The sequence below is a fragment of the Leuciscus leuciscus genome (genome assembly GCF_965113295.1).
Source record: "Leuciscus leuciscus genome assembly, chromosome: 13".
In the NCBI taxonomy this organism is placed as follows: Eukaryota; Metazoa; Chordata; class Actinopteri; order Cypriniformes; family Leuciscidae; genus Leuciscus; species Leuciscus leuciscus.
Window position 1 is genome coordinate 1,415,606 of NC_138737.1, and position 21,965 is coordinate 1,437,570.

Sequence of the window (21,965 nt, forward strand, 5' to 3'; positions counted from 1 at the left end):
ATCATGAAAGAATGGTAGAAACTTCCCATATTACTTCTGAATAGAATGTCTACTTCATAAATTGTATGAAAATTGTGGAAATAATGGTTCAGATCACTCGAACCACATATGGAAATGGAGGCGCCCTTATATGGGCAGGGATGAGTCTGGTTGTCACCTAGTGAAAAAGTTTGGTACTGCGCCCAAACAAACTCTTACTGAAAGCTCATTTTTTGAGATATCAACCTAAATTTTGAAACACAACTTGTTCAGATTTTTTACTTTTAGAGTCTTAGAGACTTTTAGAGTTTGAGTCGCCCAGGTTTAAAAAAAAAAAATTTGATATAAAATATGAATAATTAAATTTTTTACATTGTACATTTCCATAAACTCAAACTTCTATAACTTTTTTTCTGTTTCACTTTCTTCATTTATTTCACTTCTACAAAAATCTGCCAAATGTCTTCTTTAAAACAAGACCAATTGGACGTCTATACTCCAAAGCATTCTTTAATTACAACCATTTAAGTTTGAAATGTGCATTTTCATGTCTACTCCAAAAAAAGTAGTTAACAGGTTAAGCGGTTCATCTATAAAAATGATGTTCTTCCTCAGTGTTTCTGTCTCGTTCTCCAGCACAAATATCTAAACACTCTTAAATCAAGAGACATTTACTGGAGAAGAAAAATGTTTGAAGATATTAAGTCATTGTACAATGAAAGATTGAACAAAATTAAGCTAATTTATTCATTTTCCCTTTGGATTAGATTATTTTTCTGTCCCATATTGGCAGATATTTATTTAAGCCTAAAATTGCTTCATTTTGATACATTTTTCAATAAACAAAGCTTAATATCTTCAGTCATTTTGCTTCTTCTCCAGTAAATGTATCTTGATTTAAGAATGTTTAGATATTTGTGCTGGAAAACTGGACAGAAACACTGAGGAAGAACATATTTGTTTTGCTGAGTAAATTAATGTTTCGTCGACCGCAGATTTCTTCCTCTTTCTTCCTCTTTCTTCCTCTTTCTTCCTCTTTCTTCCTCTTTCTTCCTCTTTCTTCCTCTTTCTTCCTCAGGTTTTGGCTGTTCATGGAATGTGAGAAATGTTTTCCATCCATTTCTCTGGTGTTGTCCCGTGTTTTTCTTCGGTTCATACACTGTAACTGTGTTTTGCTCTGACTCAACTTCTCGATTAATAATGGACGTTTCCTCAAATTCGCCTCTGACTTCCTCAAAACCAGAGTTTGGAAAATCCCGTCCAATCCGACATCAGCGTCCCGACTCTGGGATTCAGAAGCTCGTAGACGTGAGGAGGAGGACGAGGCTTTTGAACTGATTCTTATAGCTGTGTATTTGATGATCAAGAGTAATAATTATAATGAAATCATATTTCTCGCTTGACTTACAGATCCAGTGGCTCTCAGGTGTGTAATCTGAAAGGAGGAAATATGTTAAATGTAAAATAGTTTTTTCAAGATAAACTTTGATGTTGGCTTGAGAAAGCAGAACGTTTGAAGTAGTTTTAAAGTTTGAAGGTCAGATAGATAGATGGATGGATGGATGGATATTGATATTGATAAACCTTTATGCATTTAACGGCATGCATTAAAGATTACATTAATGCATTTACATTATGTTCAAGGCTGCATTTTATTGCATCTCTTGCATTCCCTGGGAATCAAACCCATGACCTTGGAGTCGCTGGTTTAATCTTAGTCTCTCTAAACTGTTGTTTATGCTTATACAGCAATACAATGTAAAGAGTGAAATATTTCCTTTAGCTTATGTAAAGCACTACACTTGCAACACTGAGGTCATAGGTTCGATTCCCATGGGATGGAGTGAAATGATAAAAATGTATTGCTTGAATCCCTATAATGCATACAGTGAACTACAGTCATGTTGCATAGCAGTGTCTATGAGCTCCAGACTCCTTTATAAATCATATTTAGTATTGAATGCCATCATAGTGTGTTTGATTGACAGAATGCAGCAGGTTGTGTGTGTGAAACCCCTGTGGTTGTGTTAATCACACCGGTAAAGGTAGAAGGTTAATGAATCTCTCACAGCACATTCACATGCTTACAGTAAGTTGACATTTGTTGCTCTTTCCTTTGCTTTTTTTTCTTTATGAATGTAAAAACCCTGTGAGAAATGCCCTGATTTCCATGCAGGACGAGTCGCTCGTATGCAGATCTGGGAACGGATGACATTTCAAAGTACTTATTTGTGCAAATCTTTGTTTTAGATTGTAAAGGTCACAGAATGAGTCCCACTTTCTTCATTTAAATAGAACACGAGGAAAACATGCAAAACCCGTCGTCACCACACCGGTGTGTGTGTGTGTGTGAGTGAGTGAGTGAGTGAGTGAGTGAGTGAGTGAGTGAGTGAGTGAGTGAGTGTGTGTGTGTGTGTGTGTGTGTGTGTGTGTGAGTGAGTGAGCGAGCGAGCGATTGTGTGTGAGTTGGTGTGTGTGTGTTAGAGAGTGAGAGTGTGTGTGTGTGTGTGTGAGTGAGTGAGTGAGTTGGTGTGTGTGTGTGTGTGAGTGAGTGAGTGAGTGAGTTGGTGTGAGAGTGTGTGTGTGTGTGTGTGTGTGAGTTGGTGTGAGTGTGTGTGTGTGTTAGAGAGTGAGAGTGTGTGTGTGAGTGAGTGAGTGAGTGAGTTGGTGTGTGTGTGCGAGTGAGTGAGCAAGTGTGTGTGTGTGCGAGTGAGTGAGCGAGTGAGTAAGGGAGTGAGAGTTTGTGTGTGTGTGTGAGTTCATCTGTACAAAACGTCACAGTGACACAAATTTACTTGCATTTAATTGGTCACAAAATTTCATCTTACATTACAAACTTAGTTTTTGTCACTTTTTATTTTATTTCCCGGTTTATCATTGATTATTAAAGTAATTGATTTTGTCCTTTTTTCCCCCGTTGAACACAAAAGAAGATATTTTGAAAAATGTTGTACCTAAAATGAAAGTCAACATTTATTAAAATGCGTCTCCTTTTATGTCCCACAGAAGAAAGAACATCAGCGGCAGAATTTACACAGTGAACTTTGAAAAGAAAGAAAATAATGGTTCTCACATTACTTATCTTTAATAGCAAGAGCAGAAATCTCCATTAGTTTTGAATGAACATCCGTTTAGCAGTTCATTGACTTTAACTCTTCGTTCCTCATCGTTTGTCCTCTGACATTTCTGACTGTTTTCACTGCAAAACATATTTAAATTTAATTTTGACTTAATTTTGATACATTTTTCATTAAAGTGGTGGAATAATGCCTTTGTCACAAGATGTAAAATAAGTCTCTGATGTCTCCAGAGTGTGTGTGTGAAGTTTCAGCTCAAAATACCCCACAGATATTTTTATATAGCATGTTAAAGTTGTCAGGGGGCGGAGCTTCAACAGCTCACACTCATACACACATGCATTGAAAATTTCAAAAACGTTTAGCCTTTTATGTTCAAACCGGAGTCAGACAATGATGGAGAGACTCAAGAAGAAGTGACAACATGTAGAAGCAACAGGACATTTCTGAATGTTAGTTGATGAATTTATGAAGCTGATGTGTAGTTATCTTCTAGTCATTGATTAGCATATTCTGTCTTGATAATCTATAAATCTTGTTCAAGGGGCGGGGTTTATGTAAATTTTAGGGTTAGTGATGTCACTAACCCGGGAGGAATGTGGTGTAGTCTCTACCAGCCGTTTGTTGTAGTCCTTAAAAAGCCATTTCTGTCAAATAAAATATCTCCCTTTGCTTTGAACTTTGAGCGTTGTAACTTTGCAGATGTTGTTTATGCTCAAACAGCAACATTACACACTAACTACAGTTAGAAAAGTCAAATCATAATCAACCAGCCCTTTAAGAATGTTTAGATGTTTGTGCTGGAAAACAAGACAGAAACACTGAGGAAGAACATCATGTTTGCATTGTTTATGAACCATTTTTAGAATAAAAAAACAAACATTATTCAGACTTCACATGTTTGTGTTTGATGGAAAGACGTTTAATACACAGAATCTCAAAGTAAACACATGATGGTGATACTGAATTAACAGCTAACTCGTTCAGCTTCGTGTTCTGAGAGATTCTCAATCTTCATGTGGCTCGTTTTAAAACCAGAATCTGACCGTATGAAGCTGGATGTTCCTCTGATGTTCCTCTGATTAATGTTCATGAAGAACAGCTGAAGCTCCGGTCGACTCCGGACTCTTCTGAGATGGATTGTTCGGTATCCGTCGTCTTTGTAATCGTGTTTATTCTGTGTTTTAAATGAATGTGTTTATCGCACAGGCTGAAATATGAGCTCAATATCAGCTTGAGCTTCACATTCAGATCAATATAATAAGCCGTCTCACGCTCATCCAGCGACTTTTGAGGAGAAATAATTGAATTTCGCCGTCAGCAAGATGAATAGTTTCATAACACAGATTGGGTTTGAAGTCCATTTGCGGCGTTTGTGAGCATTATCTGCGTGTTGAGGATGAATGTCATTAATGAAGCACTTTAATAGTTTGATAATGAGGCTCAGTGACACGCTGTGTCCATTACACTACATTATCTGAAGAATAAAACACAACGCTGTGAAACACACTCAAGACAGCAGTTCGTGTTATAACATCAGCCTCAAACAAAAGATCTTAATGAACGTCAAACACGGGTCAGATGTTGCTGTCAAACTCAAATATTCTCACGTTTGATGTCTAAATGCTCATCTGAACTCAGCATCGCTATTAAAATGTGCTGAAGTAAAACTCGGGTGAAACTCATGAAAGGATCCGGCTTGTGTTTCACTCTCTTTAATCATTTCAACACAGATCTCTGTGTCCAGTCTGAGCTCGATTAATGAGATTATAGTTATGGAAACGGAGGATGGATGTGCTTGTTTCTCAACATAAACATCCGAAAAATAGACTTCATTTTCTTTATGCTAAATTGTGTATCATTTATTTCTTCAGGTTTTGGGGTGAAATAAATAACCTGGACTGGTGAGATTCACATATTCAGCCTTTTCTGACTGTAATTCTTGTTCTTTTAGTGGTTTTCTTTAAAATGCTTGGTAACACTTTATAATAACTGCACGCTATTAATCATTAGTTAATCATTAGTAAACAGTTAATTCATCATTTATAAAGCATTAATAGACATTAATAAGCAGTTTATAAATACAGCTATAAATGCTTTGTTCTTGATTTAAAAGCATATCTATAATGTGTTTAATAATTGTATTTTCATGCTTTATTAATGATCAATTTATCATTTCTAAATTAAGTATCGCATTATTTACAAACTGGTTATTTAGGAGTTGTCAGTGGTTCATAAGATCACTTAGAAAGTGTAAGTAAATGATTAATAAACTGTTTAAATACATATTATTATTCAGACATATAGTAATAGTTATTAGTGTTAATAAATGCTTTATTAACATGTATTTCTACTGTAATTCAGGGTTAATTCGGGTAGATATAAAGCATTTAGTAGTGGTCAGTTCACTATGTGTGTGAGCTCATCTAAAGTGAGGACTAGTTATGCCTTGTAGAGCGTTTATAAAGGAGGTTTAAAGACTCAGTTTCTTCTAAACAGAAAAAGGAAATAAACACACACAGTGATACAGAACATAGAAATATTAACAGTCTTTAAATCTCGTTTATAAACGCTTTACAAGGCATAACTAGTCCTCACTTTAGATGAGCTCACAAAACTAGTTAACTGACCACTTCTAAATGCTTTATAACTACCTGAACTAACCCTGAATTACAGTGGAAATACATGTTAATAAAGCAATTATTAACACACTAAGTAACTATTACTATATGTCTGAATAATAATACTGTATGTATTAAAACAGTTTATTAATCATTTACTCACACTTTCTAAGTGATCTTATGAACCACTGACAACTCCTAAATAACCGGTTTATGCTATACTTCATTTAGAAATGATAAACTGATCATTAATAAAGCATGAAAATACAATTATTAAACACATTATAGATATGCTTTAAAATCAAGAACAAAGCATTTATAGCTCTATTTATAAACTGCTTATTAATGTCTATTAATGCTTTATAAATGACAAATTAACTGTTTACTAATGCTTAACTAACGATTAATCGCGTGCATTTATTATAAAGTGTTACTAAATTATTTTCTGTGCGTTTCTTTTAGGTGAAATTTACTGCAAAAAAAAAAACTATGGATGCAGGATTAAGGCTTATCTTAAATTTACAGTAAATAAATAAATAAATAATGTCAAAATACCAAACTGCTCTAATCTTTCTTGTTACCTAATATACTGACAACCACCTTAAAATGACAAAATCATTGATCAAAGTTCATCATAAGTAGCTTTTCCACAGGCTAAAATATATACTAATATATTATTTATGTGCGATAACATGTGAATAATGCAATAAACAGTCATTAAGCAACATAAGATGGAACATAAAACCCTCATGTGCATTACTGATTAGAATAAAAAGAAACATAATTATTAAAATGAAAAATCACTGTAACCGGGAATTAGAAATGCAGCAGGTTTATGGTTTTTCACTGTAAATTACAAGATGACGTGTAGTTTTCACTTCCACAAACTGTACATTTACTGTACAATGACACAAAATGTCCCTTTAGATATATTAGAGTTTTGCACCATATAAAGGGAACTTATTGTTAACCAATGAATGCATTTTTAGTCTTTTGCCGTTAAAATTATTTTTACAGTAAAAATAGTTCAGCTTAAAAACTTCAGTTGCCGTCTTAAATTTTTAGGTAGGCCTATATGCTGTACAAGTCAAATTTTTTGCTTAGTTGAAGCATGCATAACTTAAAAAATGAAGTTGGTTAAATTATTTTAACGAGTTGAAGTAATGTAAAAACATGTTGCCATAACTTATTGATCATATCCGTTTTTACAGTGCAGATCGGCATGATCAGACACTTCCATATCTTCTTCTGAAAATGCTTTCTTTACTCTTCCTTTTGTGTTTCTATCCTGCGAGATCAACTCCGTGTGTGACTCGCACTCATTTGGCAAAGAGAAGTGTGTGTTTGTGTGCGAGAGAAAGACCCAGATCTATTAAATCAGACGCTGAACATCAAACCGGTCTCTGAACGCTCGTCCATCCCTTTCATCCAATCGATTCCTCCAGCCCTGTTAGAACGCTCAGGTTTGTGTCAAACGGCTTCATGTTAAAGCTTTTGTTCAAACACACACACTTCTGTTCGTTTCAGAGTCTCCAGCAAACGGAAATCCATGGTTTCATGAGTTCAGAGCATCAGTCGCTCATGCTGAAGCTACAAAACCTCGAATGAAAAGCTCAAACAATGCAAAACCCCATCAATGCATTCATATCTGACAGAGCTATATTGATCTGAGACGTTATTTCAATCACTGAATTATACCGTCAAATCTCAACCCATCAGAACATTAAAATAACCGTCTAATAAAACACGAACTCTTTCTGCTCGTGTGTATCGATCAGCATTTCGTGTGTTCCAGTAAATATAGGCCTATATATAGACCCGGTTTGATGTTGGAAATGCGTCCCGTAAAGATAAAGGCAATTGGGAAATGGATGGTGGCTTTTAGTTCAGTAAGTGGACGAGCGTTTGGCCGTCGCTCTGGTTCTGAAATGAGCCGTCGTATAAACCCTCATTTCTGCTGCAAAAGCCCAGGCGTGGGTTCATGTGGTTTGATCCAATCATTGCACACAATGCTTTTACAGAGGACGGATCGGCGGGTCGAGCGGATGTCAATTGTGTAGCAATTTTCCACCGGCGAAACCTGAAGCCTCCTGTAATTCGACAACAGTTTGAGGCGCGAGAACCACACAATCCCGTATTTTAGCTGTAATGTGATTTTCTGTTCCTGCTGTTTCCTTTGCAACATCTGAGCTATAACCAACACCCTCATCATCATCATCATCATCACCCTCATCATCATCATCATCATCATCGTCTTGATCTTCATATGCAAACGCTGGTAATGTCATCAGGATAAACGCTTGTTTTCTTCTCCACACAGCAGGAGTTTGCTTCAAAAGAGCTTTTGTTTGTCGGATAAGGAAACATCTCTCCTTGGTTTTGTTCTCTGATACGCAGGAGCTCAAATGAAAGACTCGTCTCGTAGACACACACACACACACACACACACACACACACACACACACACACACACACACACACACACACACAGGTTATGACAGCTGAGGTTTTCTCTAAAGGCTCATGATCTAAGAAGCCCAAACACACTCCATCCTTTAAAGCTCACACTCTTCAGCAGAGTCTCTCACTAACACACCAACACACCAGTTATTTTACTATTAGTATACGATTTATTCATATTTTGAATAGCATTTATATTTTCAGGTGTACCTATACATTAAATTTTTTTTTGTAATTTTGTGCTTTTGTCATTTTTATTTCTTTTTTATATTTCTCAAGCTTTTTTTATTTCAGTTTTATTTACAATTTTAGTCATTTTAGTATTTCAAGGCAAGGCAACATTTATGACTTCATATAATATGTATATTTTATTATATTCATATTTTTATATTATAACTTCAAGTACCAAAAGTAATGTTAATAGTGCCATTTTTTTTATTAACAATAACAACAGTGGTCAGTATTAAAATGCATTTATATTGTGCATGTAAGCAGCCATTTTCATTAGTTTTTTACATCTTTTTCTTACTTCCATTTTATTTTTTTTATAATTTTAATACTTCACTTTAATGTAATTAATTGCCAAGGTAACATTTCATATTTTTATTTCATTTCAGGTGTTCATTTCTAATATTTTACACTTTATTTTATTTGAGCTTTATTTCAATTCTGGAAAACAATTTCTAGTAGTTTTAGTTAAAAACAACAACAATGCAGAAGCGCAGAACAGTTTGTCAGTGTCAGAACAAGCCGGATCCGAATCTGCTCCTGTTTTATCCCGTCGTTTCTCCTCATGCGCCTCATAACAAATGTATGACCTATGCATTTGTTTCATGAAATATCAATATAAATATAGCCTCGAGCTATAGACGTGGCCAAGCATGGCCTACATTTTAGTAAACACAATGACTTGAAGGTCAACTGAGGAACATTATGATGTATGGTGAAATTAAATAAATAAATAAACCAAGTATTTTTTTATTTAATTTTTTGTGCTGTTAAAATTTTTCTTCATCCTTCATTTTCGTGCGGGTCATAAGGGATTTTTTTCCACCATAACCTCTAGCCTGAAATCACATTAAAACATTGATTATTGTAAATGCATGAAATTCACCATTTTGCTGCATATTTTGCCATTATCTTCCCAACCACTAAATTATCCTAGTCTTTCCTTTCTCTTTAATTCCCAAACAATGCAACCGAACTCGATCGCTCCCAATATCATGATGTTTGCTGTGAATCTGTTGTTTTAGTGGGATTGATCTGGTTTTAGTGGGATTGATCTGGTTTTGTTGCATTTGCTGTGTCCTAATTGATCAATGATCTGAAATTATGTGCTTCTAAAAAAATTCAGTGGCCAAAAACTCATTGGCTGTGAAAAGTTGGCGATAGATGTTGAGGTTCAATATACACTGTAAAAAATTATTTTCATGATTTGTTATCACAACTTTTTATCTTTTGTCAAATCAACTTAGATAATTAATGTGGTTCAGTTAACATGCTATTTTGAGTGTATGTAAATTAAACCCAATCTCCTTCATTGCATTAACTCAAATTTTTTATGTCAACTAACTAAAAATTTTAAGGCAAATAAGGTAACTTACTTTTTTTTTATGTTAAACCAACAATAACTATACACTCTTAAGAAAAATAGAGTACTAAATAGTACTAATAGAACCCTTTTTATAAGGTTCCTTATAAGAACCATGCTTTGAAAGTGTCATATAGGACCTTAAAAAGCATAAACATAACACTTAAACATTGGCTGTGAAAAGTAGGCTATTCACTCTGTGTGTGTTCTCGGATCCGATGGTGAAAACACCAGGTGTAAATGCCCTCCGAAACACATTGAAACCGATCACACAAACCACTTCAGATTGTTTTAAAATAGTGGGACTAAATCTGGACCACAAAACCAGTCACATGGGTCAATTTTTTTTAAATTGAGATTTAAACATCATCTGAAAGCTGAATAAATAATCTTTCCATTGATGTGTGGTTTGTTATGATGGGACAATATTTGGTCGAGATACAACTATTGAACATCTGGAATCTGAGGCAAAAAAATCTAAACATTGAGAAAATCTCCTTTAAAGTTGTTCATTTATGTTGGCGATTGTGCAGCATTCACTCACACACATACATGTTTTATATATTTACGGTAGGAAATTTACTAAATATCTTCATGGAACATGATCTTTACTTAATATCCTAATGATTTTTGGCATAAAAGAAAAATGGATAATTTTGACCCATACAGTGGATATTGCCACAGATATCCCCGTGCGACTCCAGACTGGTGACGTGATCCAGGGTCACACATGATCTTACCAGTGTTGATGCCGCTCTTTCTCTCTCTCCTATCGCAAAAAATAAACTGATAAATAAAATGCAGGTCATTTTATATAATTTGCATATTGAATTTGCATATATCGGAGAGTAAAAACTCATTAATCACCAGAGATCTAGACTATAGTGTGACATGTTTCTAACTTCCCATCGCAGTTTCTTCTCCGTAACCTCTTCCCGTTTCACACCCTTCATCTCTCCACAAACACTGATGGGAAATTGCCTCTGACCCGAAGAAATTACATTAGAGCCGTTATAAAGTCGTTGAGAGAGGATCAGGCCGTCCTCCAAAGTACATACATATTTAATTTCTCCACACACACCATCAAAAACTCAAATGATGGAACAATGTTTGTGTCTGGTCTCCCAGCGATGGAAGACAAATCGACTGGACAAGAACGTTGCGGTCGAAGGCTTTGGCAGAACTCGTACGCTTTAGTTGAAGATTTCAGAGGTGATGTTTTTCTTTATGGATATGATAAATGATTCTGTGGATGACTGATGTTCATAAGCACATCCACCATGATCTGAGCCTGTATACACACTTCAGTATTCCTCATCAGTCAGGGTTAGTGATTTGGACAAACCCTGTATAGTAATTGTTAAACCAGTAATAGCATGTAACTCATTCGTCACAGAAAGCTGTGTCCAAGTGGTCTGGGTATTTGCTGGGGTATTACTGGTTGCTAGGTGGTTGCTATGTGGTTGTTCGAGTGTTTCTAAGGTGATTGGTGTGGTTGCTAGGGTGTTCTGGATGGTTGCTAAGGGGTTGCTAGTTGCTACAGTATGCTTTTGCTGAATTGTTCTGAGTGATAGAAAAGGGTTATTTTAAGAAATGTTAACTCATTCCTCACAGAAAGCACTGATTGAAAACAAGTTGATTATTATAAATATGCTTCTATATTTTCAAGATTCTTTATTGGCATTCAACTTTTAACATTAATGGAACTTTCCTTTTCCTTTCCAATGCACAAAAGGCTCTTTATAGTGGAAAAAGTGGGTTATTTTAAGAAATGTTCACTGAAAGCTTGTTTGGCATCGATGCAAACTTTTACTTTTAAAAGTATTTTTTTTTTTTAAGTTAGTGGATACAGTACATATTCATATGTTCTGTGTGTTTATGCAATATGTTCTCAACTCAAATGTCAATTTGATCCCCTTATGTTGATTTGATCCCTTGTTAGGGTCCATTCAGCCTATGCTTTTATTCTGTATTTATATGAGTAAAAACCCGATTTAGTTTTCAATTCTTGTGTTTAACTTAAAAAATATATTAATTGCAATGAAATATTGCACTTTAAACAGTCCTGATTATAATGCATTATACACACCAGTGTTATTTTATTTTTATTATAGTTTTATTAATATTTTGAATGAGCTTTTATTTTATAATTTTTGTTACTTTTTTAAATATTGCTATTTAGGTTTAATTTTATTTTATTTCAGTTTTAGTTCCTTTTTATAAATTTAATGCTTCAACTTAAATTTATTTCAGTTTATTGCCAAGACAACATTTCTTATTTCTAGTTTAGTTTATTGCAGCTTTATTTCAATTAGCATGTTTTTAATAGTGTTAGTTAATGATAATAACTGGTACAGTCTCATCGCTAGAGGAGAGAAATATGACGATTCTCAGGGTCTCCTGCAAATGTGGGCGGGGCTTGATTTTGTCCGTGTGGAATTGATTGGATGGTTGTGGTTTGCTATTGGCTGATCTCATGTGAGTGACAGGTTGCCCCGCCCACATCCTCAGAGAAGAGAAGAGATGCAGCAAGAGGAACTTATTCTGATTCAAGATTAAAACAATAATGATGTGCACAGATCAATCATTTAGAATAAACACTGCAATATTCCATAAAACAATAAGAATAGTTCATTTTGATTTCCTACCCGGATACCCAAAGCTACAGCCCTGCATATATACAGGCTTTATTGAAACTGTCTCCATGCAGCGGCTCAGTCTCTGAGATAATGGAGTTTAGTGACTCGAAGTCCAGCTGTAATCTCATAGATGAGAGTGACTGAAACTGTCACTGCGGAACGAGAGAGAGAGACACGATGAGGAGAGAAATGTAATATCGCTGAGAGACAGAGCAGTTAAAGGCCAATTTGTGTGTCCAGATCTGGAGGAGCCACTACATCTACTGATGGAGGCGTTCGGGACGAGATTCACCTCTGACTGCGTCGCCGTCCTCCATTACAGGCACATCACACACAATCTCTCAGTGAGGGCCATGCTATTCAGATAAAACACTGAGCCTCAGAACATATACAGTTACGGTTTGCATTAATATTATTTCAAGTTACGGTTTGCATTAATATTGTTTAAAGTTACAGTTTGCATTTATATTGTTTAAAGTATAATTTTTTCGGTTCCTTGCCACTGTTGCCTTTGGCTTGCTCAGTTGGGGATATTTTGGGGATATTTAATTTTATTTTATCAATCAATAAATTCCTCTTGAAACAAACTTTGTTGTATTATTTTAATTTAATACTGTGAAGCTGCTTTGATACAATCTGTATTGTGAAAAGCGCTATACAAATAAACTTGACTTGACTTGACTTAAAGTTATGGTTTGCATTAATATTGTTTAAAGTTATGTTTTTCATTAATATTGTTTAAAGTTATGTTTTTCATTAATATTGTTTAAAGTTACAGTTTGCATTAATATTGTTTAAAGTTATGTTTTTCATTAATATTGTTTAAAGTTATAAAAAGGAAGCTGGATTTTATCATTGTGATGAAAATGTGTTTATCAGGGTTAAACTCACTGCCATGAGTCTATTTGTAAAATGGGTCTATTTCAAGATTTAAGCAAAAATGCAGTCACTGTGAAATCTTTTTTTATTTTTATGTAATATTGCAGTATTTACTATAAATGATTTATCCATGCACAATATTATTGTGTTAAATTGATGTTCCTGGTGATCTTCGAATCAGAATAAGTTCCTCTTGCAGCTTCTCTTCTCTTCTCTGAAGATGTGGGCGGGGCAACCTGTCACTCACATGAGATCAGCCAATAGCAAACCACAACCATCCAATCAATTCCACACAGACAAAATCAAGCCCCGCCCACATTTGTTCTCGTTCCAGAAGCGTTTCACTCGATATACGGTACAAAAGACTAGCGTAACTTCTGTTTCATGACGACTTCGATGTTTTAGAGTATTTTTACAATGCATGAAACTATATTTTAAACTAGCTGAAATAAAGTATTAATTATTATAGTTATTAGTTATTTCGAGTAACACTTTGTGTTAAGTGCAATAAGGAAACTGAGTCTCTGTATGAATATTAACCTTGTTTTACTTTTCCAGTTTCCCTCAGACTGAACATCATAAACAGAAACACATGAACACAGATAAAGTGAGATTCACGTCGGGGTTTTGTGTGATGTGTGTGTCTGTGTGTAAATGGTCACATAGCCAGACGAGCTGAATAACAAGAGGACTGAGTGAGAAATGAAGATGAGACGAGCGAGACTGCAGATAAAGAGTTAATCCACAGGTTTGACCTTCTGGAGTCCGATGCTCAGATGCTCAGATGCTCAGATTAAACTGCTGATTCACTCTCAATCCATCAGTCTGAGAGATCTGTGTGAGGTAAACACACGCTGTTCACCTTCAAATCTGCACGTTCATCGACTGTAATCATAGTTTCCAACAAAACATTACAGTTAAAGCTACGATATGTATTTTTTATAACCTCTTACAATAACAAAGGCATAGGTTGATGACGCATAAGCGGAATTACGGAACTTGTCGTCATGCCGATGGATGTAATAATGTTTATGGATGAGTGAATACACTGATGTGTTTAGCATGACTGTGGTGTGAAGCAGAGTGCTAATGCTAATGAGAGACAGATATCAGCGCCACACGCGAGTCCCGCGGATATAAAGAGAATGAGGACATTTCATTCTACCGAACTAACTTACCCGCTAGTGCTGAATAACACTCACACTGCTCAGTTTATTAGACGAATGAAACGTGTGCGGTAACGCAGCGCTGCTTCACTCGCTCTACACGATCACACTAAACTGCATTTGAGTGTATTAAAGTTATAATGTTATTCTGTGTGTTAGTTTGTCTGTATGAGACTAGCAGTGAGCGAGATCAACATTAGCATAACATACTGATCATATTCTAACATTTCATCATGTTGAGCTGTATAACATTGATTAGTTTTATGTACATTTGCGCGTCTCTGTCGAGTTGAAGTTAGCCGCGGACGCTAGCTCTCGGCATCTCGAAAACGCCGCGCTGATATTGATCCTCGTTTTAGTTCTCCTTCTGTCCCAAAGTCTGCTTGCCATGATCCATAATGTCTGAATGAAACAACAACAGCGTGAGCGCGCCGCTAGACGTAACGCAGTCGTCCACGTCTGTCGCCATGGTTACTACGGCAGTACGAGCGGAAACCAGGGATAACGCGGATATTACGTCATTGACAGGAGACGAGTGAACATGGACGAGCCGTTACTTAAAATTGGAATTTCTCTGAAATTAAAAATCTTTGGGAACTTTTGGGATATTGTAAGAACACAACTGCAGGAAATATATCACACTGTACAAGTGATTTCTGGATATTTTATTACTTTGTGTTTATTATTTGGCATTTAAAAGTGATGAAAAACCACAAATGTCATATTGGTCATATATCATACAGGTTTTTATCAAAAGATCCACTTGCAGGATGAAATAATAGTGTTTCTTTTTCTTTTTTTTGAATTGGAACAGTTTATCAAAGCCTTAAACAAAATGTTTATTTTTAAGTAAAAAATAAATAAATGCATATGTGTTTTATGTTTTGTATCATATTTGAATCATCTGGCTTTAATAGCTCATATAGTAGGCTATGATCATTTGAGAAGAAAAACTTCAGAGACTCAAACTGCAGATGCTGATATTTATATGGACAAAAAATAAGATGAAATTCTGATGCTTGTAATGTAAATCAATGAGATCTTACAATAGTATAGCATATAAATATAAATATCTGCCAAAAATATGTCTTAGTAAGATGATATTTAAATGCTTAGTTTGATGATCAAAGCTCAAACATAATGCAATGCAATGCAATGTTGATGAACAGCGTGAAATGGTGTTTCAGAGATCAACAGTTTATTGGAAGTAGTTTTGAACTGTTGCAATGTATTTTTATTGATATCTCAAATCTGCACAAGATATTCCCAGATCATCAGCTGAACTCTGAGGCCCGAGACTCTTTTAAAGCCGGAGCGACTGCGGCTGATGTGGAATGAACACACCAGATCAGGTTTGTGATTTCCCATTATCTCAGTCCTTCCAGGGAATTTCAGTCGTACTCGCAAACAATCGATCGGCTTTAACGGCACACTAACCATGAGGCTAACAGCCTGTGACACTCAGAGGAGGAGAAAAACTTGGGCTAAATATTGACTATAAAACTTGGATTGATATTCAGAGCAGATTGTGTTTCTGTAGTGGAGGGCCGTGAGTGTTGTAGAAGCGGCTCCGAGAGGTTGACCTGCACTCAGTCGCCCGTGTTTCTTTGGCAGGTTCCTCGTGAAACTTGAGAGATCTTTTCGAAAGCTCCTCTGTAGCGGTTTATGAGGATTGGCCGGACTGAAGGTGAATATCAGTGTGTGTGTGTTTATCATTCGCTTTCAGGTGCAGTCGAGGTTCATTCTGATGTTTATTTGTGTTGTTGCCATCTCAAACATTTCAGCTGAAGCCCAGATGTCATGAGATCCGCTGATGTGTCCTTAGAGACAACCCAAAGTGTGTGTGTGTGTGTGTGTGTGTGTGTGTGTGTGTGTGTGTGTGTGTGTGAGAGAGAGAGAGAGAGAGAGTGTGTGTGTGTGTGTGTGTGTGTGTGTGTGTGAGAGAGAGAGAGTGTGTGAGTGTGTGTGTGTGTGTGTGTGTGTGTGTGTGTGTGTGTGTGTGTGTGTGTGAGAGAGAGAGTGTGTGTGTGTGTGTGTGTGTGTGTGTGTGTGTGTGTGTGTGTGAGAGAGAGTGTGTGAGTGAGTGTGTGTCTGTGTGTGTGTGTGTGCGTGTGAGAGAGAGAGTGTGTGTGTGTGAGAGAGTGAGTGTGTGTGTGTGTGTGTGTGTGTGTGTGTGTGTGTGAGTGTGTGTGTGTGTGTGTGTGTGTGTGTGTGTGTGTGTGTGTGTGTGTGTGTGAGAGAGAGTGTGTGTGTCTGTGTGTGTGTGTGCGTGTGTGAGAGAGAGAGAGAGAGAGAGTGTGTGTGTGTGTGTGTGTGTGTGTGTGTGTGTGTGTGTGTGTGTGTGTGTGTGCGTGTGTGTGTGAGAGAGAGAGAGAGAGAGTGTGTGTGTGTGTGTGTGTGAGAGAGAGAGAGAGAGAGAGAGTGTGTGTGTGTGTGTGTGTGTGTGTGTGTGTGAGAGAGAGAGAGTGTGTGAGTGTGTGTGTGTGTGTGTGTGTGTGTGTGTGTGTGTGTGTGTGTGTGTGTGTGTGAGAGAGAGAGTGTGTGTGTGTGTGTGTGTGTGTGTGTGTGTGTGTGTGTGAGAGAGAGTGTGTGAGTGAGTGTGTGTCTGTGTGTGTGTGTGTGCGTGTGAGAGAGAGAGTGTGTGTGTGTGAGAGAGTGAGTGTGTGTGTGTGTGTGTGTGTGTGTGTGTGAGTGTGTGTGTGTGTGTGTGTGTGTGTGTGTGTGTGTGTGTGTGTGTGTGTGTGTGAGAGAGAGTGTGTGTGTCTGTGTGTGTGTGTGCGTGTGTGAGAGAGAGAGAGAGAGAGAGTGTGTGTGTGTGTGTGTGTGTGTGTGTGTGTGTGTGTGTGTGTGTGTGTGTGTGCGTGTGTGTGTGAGAGAGAGAGAGAGAGAGTGTGTGTGTGTGTGTGTGTGTGTGTGAGAGAGAGTGTGTGTGTCTGTGTGTGTGTGTGTGTGTGTGTGTGTGTGTGTGTGTGTGTGTGTGCGTGTGTGTGTGAGAGAGAGAGAGAGAGAGAGAGAGAGAGTGTGTGTGTGTGTGTGTGTGTGTGTGTGTGTGTGTGTGAAGGTTATGAGTGTATATACTCATCAAGGTTATTGTAGTTTGCCATTTTTAAATTAGTTTTTTATTTTAATATCATTTTCAAATTTCCAATAAATTTCAGTTTAGTTTTAGTTAGTTTAATTAATGGTTTTGTTAGTTTTAGTGTAGTTTTTATTTTGTGAACACATTTCTATTTAGTTTTTATATATTTAGTTTCAGTTTTAGCTTTAGTATTTATAGTTTAGCAGAGTTAACAGAACACTTCCAGTTAAAAATATTTAATTTCAGCAAAGTTTAATGTTTGCAGTTTACAGTTGAGTTAACTCTTGTGCAAACCTCTTAATAATTAAAATAAAATAATAGTTTGAGGATGAACAAAGAGCCAAACATATGCAACAAAAAAGTAAAAATGATTCATTCATATTCATATTAAAAATTAAATCTTGTTAAACATGGTGTATAATAAAAGGGGAAAAAATATGCTTATGATTATTCTTTAAGGTTATTTCTATGATTAATCCTTTCAAACATTATTCTTGTATTGATACATTTATGCTTTTTGTCTATTGCATCGTTTAAAATCACATACTCATAGTTATACTCATATTCAAATGTTCTATTCAGACCAGACATTTAGTATAGGCCAACTTCTACTCTGGCAAATGTAGCCTATACGTCTATTTCTGGGCCAGACATGCTATTTGTTTTTTCCGTTTTCTGCTCAGTGTGGTATCTAATCTAATATGTGTGGTTTAGTTTCACATGAGATGGTTATCTTACCTGGAATTAACGTACAGCTGTATTTGCATAAAGTCTAGTCATGATAGAAATATTTAATGGGCTATTTCTGCTTCTTAGGGCTGGTTCACACAGAAAGCGGTGGAATGGGAAAAAAGTGCAAGGTCTCGAGACATGTCTTTTAAAAGTTTAACTTATTTTAACTTGAGTGTGTGTGCCGCGTTTTAGAACGTTGTGTAATGCGCGAAACGATGCAAAAGACGCGAGACTCGAGCGCAACAGTCATACATTGAAAAATAAAGTAACGCAGTGGAATGGAAAAAAGTGATTGTCTGGTAGGCTACAGGATGAGAGCTTCTTAATTACGAATACAATTATTTGATTTTTCTAATTATTATTTTATTTCAGTTAGTTTTCAGTAAGTGTCGTTAGTTTCGTTTAGTTTTTTGTTTCCTTTTTGTTGAAATTTCTATTTTATTTCAGTTTACGCAAATGTTTTTTGACCAATAGTTTTAGTCTTAGTTTCATTTTCCGTTTACGAAAATAACCTTGACTCCCATAGCCTGCAATGGAACTGTGTGTGTGTGTGTGTATATTTAAGTTCAGTAATTTCACTTAAATGGCAATGAAAATAACCTATTAATTGTCATTTAAGTGAAATTACTGAACTTAAATATACGAGCTTGATAAAAATGACCTTTCTAGAAGAAATTTTCAGATGGCACTTAGAGGCTTTTGAACTCTTCATATATATATATATATATATATATATATATATATATATATATATATATATATATATATATATATATATATATATATATATATATATATATATATACAGTGCTATGCATAAGTTTAGACACCCATGCTAAAGTTGACTAAAAAGAGGAATGAAAAATTATCTTTTGGAAATTGAACTTAATGCCTTATTAAAAAAAATAGGAAAAATCCAATGCAATCCAAAACTATGCATCCTGATAAAGTTCCTTTGGCCTTTGGAATTAAAATAGCCCCACATCATCACATAGCCTTCACCATACCTAGAGATTGGCATGGAGTACTTTCCATAAGATCATCTCTCAATGCAAATCAAACCAGCTATTAGGCTAACTGAAATAAAACCATGCCAATCTCTAGGTATGGTGAAGGCTATGTGATGATGTGGGGCTATTTTAATTCCAAAGGCCAAGGGAACTTTATCAGGATGCATAGTATCCTGGATCCATTAAGTAACCGGCCTTTAAAAATAAAAATCTGCCTGCCTCTATGGGAATTTAACATAGGGGTGTCCAGACTTATGCACCCTGTATTTGAAGGAAGAACATTTATTTATTTACAATACATTATTCATTCACAAAGAAAATTGGTGTCCTTAAAGGTTGGATTTTTCAATTTTTTTTTAATTAAGGCATTAAGTTCAATTTCCAAAAGATGATTTTTTATTCCTCTTTTTAGTCAACTTTAGCATGGGTGTCTAAACTTATGCATAGCACTGTGTATATATATATATATATATATATATTACAGTTACAACTTATTATTAAGTTACAAAATGAAGACAGACTTCACTGCCAGTTCACTTCACTGTTCACACACACACACAGTTCCATTACAGGCTATGGGAGTCCCCTGTTTGATAGGTAGACATCGGTCAGAGTTGCAGGTCCCCACTTGGCATGTTTAACAAAATTTTTTTTTTAAATTAAATGAAAATTTTGTTTGTCATTTTTGTTTCTTCAAAATGACCAGAAACACTAGTCCCCTCTTGGCCAGTGTAGAGCGATAGCCCCCTGTTAGTAATATAGACGTGTGTGTGTGTGTGTGTGTGTGTGTGTGTGTGTGTGTGTGTTTGTGTGTTGTCTGGGTCTTTCCTGTTTTGCATAACATTTGAAAGTCTTTTATAAAATGAATCTGCTTATGTTGTTATTTATGGAAGTATTTCATATATATAAATATAGATATTTATATTAATCTATAAAGCCTACATATTTGAGACGGAAATTCCTAAGGCCTCTAAATGATCAACATAATAATAATAAAAAAACTGTCATGATTATTTTATATGATTATTTTTATTATATGATTTTTTCTTTTATATTTTATCCAAAGATTTTCTTTTATATTTTCTCTAAAGATTTTCTTTTATATTTTCTCTAAAGATTTTCTTTTATAATTTCTCTAAAGGTTCAATCAAAGGCTTTTCAGGTTTTAACCTTGATTATTTACTCAATGAAAAGTAATTGAACACAATGGAAATAAAGACCGATGGAACCAAGTTCCATCTTTAAAAATGTGACTTTAATATTTCATTTATATTCCAGATATTAAAATGTTCCGTCCCGTCCTGGACCTGCTCGCCGAGATCCGAGCTCCAGTAAATGAGCTTCTCCGTCCACAGGCGCATCGACTCTCTTCTAAACTCGTTCCACAGGGAGAAGTGAAAGATGTGGAGGGTCTTCCGATCAGGATTCAGCCGGTGTTTCCGATGACTGTGAATCCTGTGACCCGACCTCCATCCCAGCCGAACACTGACAGCACTTCAGCGCTCCAGAAAACCTGTTCTCTACTCTTTCTCGGGTCTTTGGGGTCATTAACTTTTCAGCAAACTGCTTGTTTGAGAGCGCTGAAGTGTCCTTCTGAACATGTCCGTCAGTGTCAGGCTGAACGTGAAGAGCAAAAAACTCAATTTGCGTTTGTTAACTAGTCTTCTGGAAGCTCAGATTTGAGTCTTTTGGGTGTGGTAATGAAATGCATCATCAGAGATACTGTAATCCTGTCGTTTTAAAGTCCCCCTGTGGTGAAAATCAAGTTTTTAATGTTGTTTATATGTCCATATGGTGTTTTTAATATGCTTTAAGACAAAGCATGTGTAAGTTCATAAGTCGACTCCATTGCTGAGTATTTCCTCCTTAAAACTGCAGTGAACCAAAGACAGTCTCAAACACACGCTTTGAAATCGCTGGTGTTTCTGACGTCACAAACTACCTTGTAACCAATCAGATCAACGTGTGATCGTCAACCAGTGGATCTCTGAGCTGAGTGAGTGAGTGGAGGCGGGGCTCATTTGCATATTCATAGAACCACGCATACTAAATGAGGCAAGGGTGTCGAGTTACAGTCAAGATATTTTAAGGCATGAAGAAAAAAATTTTTCAAGGAAAAAGCATTTATTTATGTCTTTTTTTTTTTTAAGAGAGAAAATTATTGAATACAGGGGGACTTAAAAATATTAATTGAAAAATAAGAGTGTAAATAGTGGCAGAAATCCAGTGCTAGTATAAATAGACACAAACAGCATCTTGTTTACTCTGCAAGTGCATAAGGTGTTAAAATAAGTAATATGCTTAAATGACAAATGCCTTTCTGTAATGTGCTATTAATGCTAATAATATCTGACATCTGAGCAATGGTGGATGGAGTTAGTGAAAATAGCTAAATATATTTATACAATGCTGCAAACTTGAAGCGTTAAAGTTTGTGTACTTTTAATGAATCTAAGATGTCACACTGTGAAGCATCGATCTCCTGTTAGTCGCGCAAGTTCATCAACTCTCAAGCGAAACTTCTTCGCAATAGCCTGGACTCTTCCCGATTTAGTCGCACGCATATGAATGGAAGTCAGTGGAATGGAAAGTGAGGTTGATTGTTAGCATGATGATGTGCAATCAGGCTGTTGTGGTTGGTAGCTAGGGTGTTGCTATGCAGTTGCTAGGATGTTGTGGTTGGTAGCTAGGGTGTTGCTACACAGTTGCTAGGATGTTGTGGCCGGTTGTTA